This window comes from Balaenoptera acutorostrata, chromosome 20 (assembly GCF_949987535.1).
Source record: "Balaenoptera acutorostrata chromosome 20, mBalAcu1.1, whole genome shotgun sequence".
Taxonomy (NCBI): domain Eukaryota; kingdom Metazoa; phylum Chordata; class Mammalia; order Artiodactyla; family Balaenopteridae; genus Balaenoptera; species Balaenoptera acutorostrata.
The window spans coordinates 24,194,693-24,200,926 of record NC_080083.1 but is presented as its reverse complement, the minus strand read 5'-3'; positions in this window follow the sequence as shown (position 1 = coordinate 24,200,926).

The following is a 6,234-nucleotide window of genomic DNA, read 5'->3' as shown; positions in this document are numbered from 1 at the left end:
GAGTCACATGCCCAGGTCCACACGCGCCTGAGACCCGGCAGCCCTGGAGCCGAGCCGCGGGTGGCGGTGGGGGGTGCTTCGGGCACTGCCGGGAGGCCGCCCTGGCGCACGTGGACCCCGCCCCCTCCTGAGCCGGAGGAGGGAGAATAGCGCGGGCAGGACCCTTGCCTCCTCCCTCTGGGTCTGGACCTGGGAGGGTTTGTGTGCGGTTCCAGGTCCGCCTGCCCTGGGTGTGGGGCTGTGTGATGAGTAGGTCTGGGGGAAGGACCGCCCTCTCGGCATTGCCCCAGCTGCACCCCCAGTGCCTCCTCCTGCTGGGCTCCCGTGGACCCTGGAGCCTGAAGCCTGGGTCTTTTTCGTCTGTTCCTAATAACTGGGGTCCAGGCTCACTCTTGGCCCAGGGCAGCCAGGACACCTTCTGGGTAGGGAGGAGAGGAGAGTCAGCCCAGGAGGGCCGGGCCTGGGCTCCCGGGGCTCCACGGCGGCAGAGAGGGCCTTCGGCTGAGCGGCCTCTCAGGCCCCTGCTCCCTCATCTGCCCAAACCCACTCCCTCAGACAGCGGTCAGGTAGAGGCTTCCTGAACCAAAGGTTTTCCTTCCTGCACGTTCCCACTCCCTCAGATACCTGTGTGGCACCCACGCAGGCACCCACGTCCTCACACCCCGACACAGCACCCTCTCATAGCCTACAAGTCACCCAAGTAGCCACATTTTCCTAGCGCCACTCTGATTCAGGCCCCGAACTCAGCCAGGGGCCACCCCAGCCTTGCCCTCACATGCACACTGGCTGGCTCACTCACTCACATTTTAGATTTTAGCTCCAAAGTGCTCTGCTTCGAGGCAAAGGACTCAGACCCTTCCCAGCTAAGGACCAGGCCAGTTGAGTCCAGTTCACAGGCACTGCCTAGTCCTGCCCCAGGGCACAGCTACCCTTCCCCAAGCGACTACGACTATTCACCCGCCTGCTCATGTGCCTGCTTCCTTCTGGAAGCTGGTCCTGGGATATCAGGATGAGAGTCCAGCCTGCAAGGACCTGCCTGTCCTGCCTCATCGTGGGTGCAACCCTGCATTATCCCTGCTTCTCCTTTCCACCTCCTAGCTCTTCTCCCTTCATCTGGATCTGGGCAAGTTCTGGGGAGGCTTTCTAAATGTCTGGCTGCCTCTCTTGCAGCTGAATGTTCCCTCTTTCTTCCCTTACCTTCTTTCTGTCCTCTCCTGGCTCTCCCTGGGCATTCCAAGGCCCAGGCCCCTCATCCACTGGCCTCCCATCCCAGGCCTAGACATGGGCTCCCAGGGCCTCACAAAGTAAACAAGCCAAGTGCAACCGAGGAGATAAAAAGGGGCCGGGGCCAGTTGGGGCTGGGAAAAGCCCATAAAGATAAGGCTGACAGCCGGGTCGGTCCTCCAGCCACAGGCACTGAGGAGGAAGATTCACCGGGCATGGCCAACACCAGCACCGGCCTTGGGCCACATGCGGGTTCCGGGGCCGAGCCTGGAAACCCAGGAGACCCCAGGCAAGTGGGGACACTGCACAACGGGGGATAGTTGCGCGCTCTGGCCCAACGCGCTGGTTCCCACTATATCTGGGGTCAGCCGGGATGGGCACCCGCGATCCGCTGGTCCAGATGCTGCGGCCCGCGGGGCCAGGAGGGGCCGCCTGGCCCGATGCTATCTTGGTCACTAGGTCCTCTGCGGGCACTTGTCACACCCGGAGCTGTGCAGCGGCTCCCTGCGACTTGCGCCGCGCGCTCTCAGTCCTGCCCGGTGCCGAGCACATCCGCGGCCCGCGTCCACTGACGCCAGTCCCGCCGCTCCCACGCGGGACAAGGGCTGCGTTGGGCCCTCATTCCCCAACTCGAGGTTCGCCTCTTCCTTTTCTCTCCGCCACAGAGCCACATCCCGACATCGCGAAGATTCGCCTTCGCTGGAGCTCCCCGCTCGTTTCTTTTTCTTCCCGCCCGGCACGGCCATCCCCGCTGTCCGGTCCCCTCGGACCCCGAGCCCCGGCGCGCTGCGACGCCAGCAGAGCGGGTCCCGCACCAGCCGGGGTGCGCGGCCCGCGCTCGCCCTTCTCCTGGAGCCTTCGGCGGACGCGGCCGGCCGGCTCCGCGCCCTGTGCGCTCGGGTCCGTCACTTTCAGTTGCCTCGTTTTTTTAAGAAGAATAGCATTTTTCTTTTCATTTCTAGATTACTGGTGATACTTTTCTCGCACTGGGGGAATTGTTAATTTTTTATACTATTTTAATTATCTCTATTATCAGAGTAGTATTCGTCTGGTCAATTCAATAACATTAAGACTATCCTATCACACAAGTTATTAGTACATGTTATTTTTAATACTGTATGGTTAAAGTACTGGTTTGATTTGTTAATTTATCATTATCAAATATGTTGTTATTGCTTTCCTGTCACTGCTCCATCATTCTAGGGCCCCCTGGCACATTAGTAATACTATTACTAATACCTATGCAATTATTAAATATAGTCTTCCAATAGGTCATGTTAATCTATCATTATTTTTATTTTTACTCTGTATCCCTGAAACGTTTCCGTGCTGGCTCCTCGGTCTCTGTTCGTACTTTGTCACAGTTTCAATAATTTATTTACCACAACTTGTAGTATTATTGTTCTCAATATTCACATTCATTTCCTTCACATCCTTATAATACTTCTTGTTATTTTACCATTATTTGTTTTGTTAGGATTGTTCATAATACTCCAGGTATTCTTCATCACATCGTTACAATATCTTGTTACTTTGTCATTATTTGTAATGTTATGGATCTTAATTCGCTAGTTATTTTTCAATGCCTCACTACTTCTTGTTACTTTGTCATAATTTGTAATATTGTTGTAGCTCTTAATACTCTGATTATTTTTTCATCACATTGGTACAATACTTCTTATTACTCTACCATTATTTATAATGTTATTGGGACTATTAAACCTTGGTCATAAATTGTCATATTACTCCAGTAATTCTTGTTGCTGTCTTTATTTATATTACTATTGCTCTTAAGATTTTGGTTAACATTTATTTTAAAAATTCACTATAGTATCAATAATAAATTATATGATAGTATTCTGTCAATACTACTAATATTAGTATTTCCCTTATTAGTATTTTCATTGTTCACCTTTTTCCTACAGTTTTATCATTTTTACACTATTACTATTTCTTATTCTATTGATTTTAATACAATAGTTCTTATCACATTGTTCCATCACTTTGTCTATGATTCTCTCAAATTCGTGATTACAATTTTCACTTGGTTTTGAGAGTGACTATTATTTTGTTGTTGTTTTAAAGTCCGAGTACTGTATTAGTTATGCCGCTTAGCCCTGCTTTTTGGGTAATTGCTCATATTTTGATAATTCTTGATCATGGATCATTATTTATATAGTATGCTCCTTGCTTTAATTTTGACGACCCTGTTGCATCAAAGGCACTGAAGTCCAGTGTTCTGATCACGAACATTTCCACATCGATATTTGCCAAGTACCTGGGCCCTCCTCCTTGGCCTTTCTTATTCTTCAAACACCAATTTCAAGGCCACCGCTCCGCTTGTCTCGTCCTAACCTTGTTCCTTTGGCGCTGGCGCTGTCGTTTCTATGCTCTTGGGCCCTTAGACCCAATTCGTCCGGTTACTAGGAGGAGAGAAGGGCTCGAGCTCCGACCGCTGGGAGTCGGGCCGAGGCGGCAGCCGGATTAGAAACTCTTCTCGCCGCCCTCTTGCCGCCTTGACTGTCCCCGAGGTTCTTACCCAGGTCCTGTTACTCTCCCCCTTTCCAGCGCATCCTCCTCGACCTTGCAGCCTAACCCTGGTTTCGGGGTGGCCCCTCTCCCGCACTCCCGACTCACCCCCACCCACGCCGGGACCCTCACTCACCCTAACTGCGCTGCCGCATGCGTTGGCGCCTGCGGCCCGAGGTCCGCTGCAGGCTCGGGTCCGAGGAGCCCGGGTCAGCCGGGACTCCGACTTGGGGCAGCTGGGTCAGGGTCCCGCTGCCCGCCGCGCCCTCGGGGCCGGACACATCCCGGTTCTGGAGCGGGCCCTTGATCTCCGAGGCTGCACTTTGGGGCCTCAGCTCCCTCCTCCTCCCTCCCTCCCTCCCTCCGGGGCCGCCCCCCCTCCCCGCGCTGACGTCGCTGCTGTCAATCAGTCCGCGCCCGCCGCCCCCCGGGGAGGGGGCTCGAGGGTCCCCTGGCTCCGCGGTTCGGGGACCCCGAGCTCGGAGTGGGCTGCCCGCTCCACCAGCGCGCGGTCCGGTGCCCTCTCCGCGGCCCTCGGGCCCCGCCGGCCGGCCCGGGGTGGGAGCCCGCATGGTTTAGATTAGGGGGGGGGGAAGAGAGGGCGAGCGGCCTGGCCGCGCCGCGCGGCTCCCACCCGAGGCTCGACAACCGGAACGGCCGGCCACGGGCGGCGGCGCGGACCGCACCCTGGGGCGCCGCACGCCGCGCCGGCGGGGCCGGGGCACACTTCCAGACGGCCGCCCTCCGCCGAGCCGCAGGCCGCGGGGCCCGCCTGCCCGCACGCACCGCGGTCCGAGCCCGCTCCCGGCCGTGCCCGCTTTATTCGTGAGCCCGCTCGGCGGCCGCAGCGCACACGCGCCCCACCGCCCCGCACGGCGGCTCCCGACCTTGCCCGCCTCACATTCTCACACCTCCGCGCGCCGGCCCGCGCTCGCTCCTGCTGTCGGGTTCCGGGCCCTGTCGCGACAGCCGGGCCGGGCCTCGTCTGGGACCGACCCCACTGCTCACCGGCCCGCGCTCGTCCGGGCCCAGCGGGCAGCGGGCTCTGGAGTCGGCCGCGGGGGTCACGGGTGAGGGCAGGCCCTGCGTGCGCTCGGGCGGGGAGGAGGCCGGCGGTCCGGCCTGGAGCGGCGGCGGCGGCGGCGGCGGCGGCGGCGGCAGCGGCGGCGGGGAGGTGCGGCGCCGGCCTGAATCCGAGCCCAGGCCCAGGCTCCGAGGTGCCAAGGCTTGGCAGAGCCTCTTGGGGAAACTGCGGACCAGGGCCAGGACTCTGCCAGCAGCTCCCCGAGATCCCGGAGGGCTGAAGAGGAAGCCCAGTGCCTGCTCCAGTCTAGGAAGCCCAGGCGGCTTCGCACTGAGCCAGCCAGCCTCGGTGCCTCAGAAAGTGAGTGCCCCTCAGCCACCTAGACCTCCCGGTCCTGCCTCTGATCCCCTCTGTCTCACTTATCTCTATTTCTCTGTGTCTGACTGTACCTCACCACAGCCTCCTGCAGCTGCACAGGCACACAGACCCATGTGGACCTCAGCCCATGCCCAAGCCTGACAGCCTGTAACATGCCCAGAACACTGGGGCCAGGATAGGTCTGCCTGCCCACCCATCTGCAAAGGCCCCAGAGTCCTCTGTCAATAGGATTCCCAGATTAGCCCCTCAGTTCTCAGCATGGGCTGCATCCCTCCCTCCACTGGTGTCCCAACCTCTCCAATCAGCCTCTGTTCCTTTCCAGATTCTGACCTCAAAATCAGATTGACGGGAACAAGACAGGGAAAATCCTGGATGGCTCTGTCCCTTTTATAATGCTAGGAAATGGAAAGCCAGAATCAGTGCTTTCCCCAGAACCCTGCACACAAAGGGGGAAGCAGAACACCAACTCAGAAAAGCCAGCTGCTGCTGTCAGGAGCCTGTAACCCAGCTCCACAACGGGCCCACTGCTCAAGAATCTTCATCTCCCCTAGCAGTACCAGATCCCACTGCCTCATCTTCCCTTCATGACTTGTCTCATGGAGTCCCAAACCAGGAAGGGGAAGTAAGGTCTAAGAGGGGTGGAGAAGCTGAATCCTCCCCCAATCCTGCCTCCTCCTGGTGTGGAGAAAGGGAGGGCCCTGGTGTTCCAGGAGACGCCTGGGGAGTCATGTTTCCTGTGTTAGGGAGAACTGGATGATATGCCCACTTCTGCACCCAAGCCCCCTCCCATGCCCTCTCCAACAGCCTGGAGGGAAGTCCCTTGCAAGTAAGTAGTGTACAGACCAACCAACTATTGTGAGGAATGGTGAACAGGGAGGGCAGTGAATCACCAGTTACCTTGGGAAAACTAGATTTAGGCCAGACTCTGGAAAGAGTTTGATGACAGCCATTGGAGGAAGTTCATAATAAGACCATCTAAGGTAGCTCTTTAAAAAAACTAGAGTGGAAACCTCCTATGAGTGCAAGGCTTTCTGGAGACTCATGTGAGATAATCCAAATCAAAACTGACTAGTTCATGA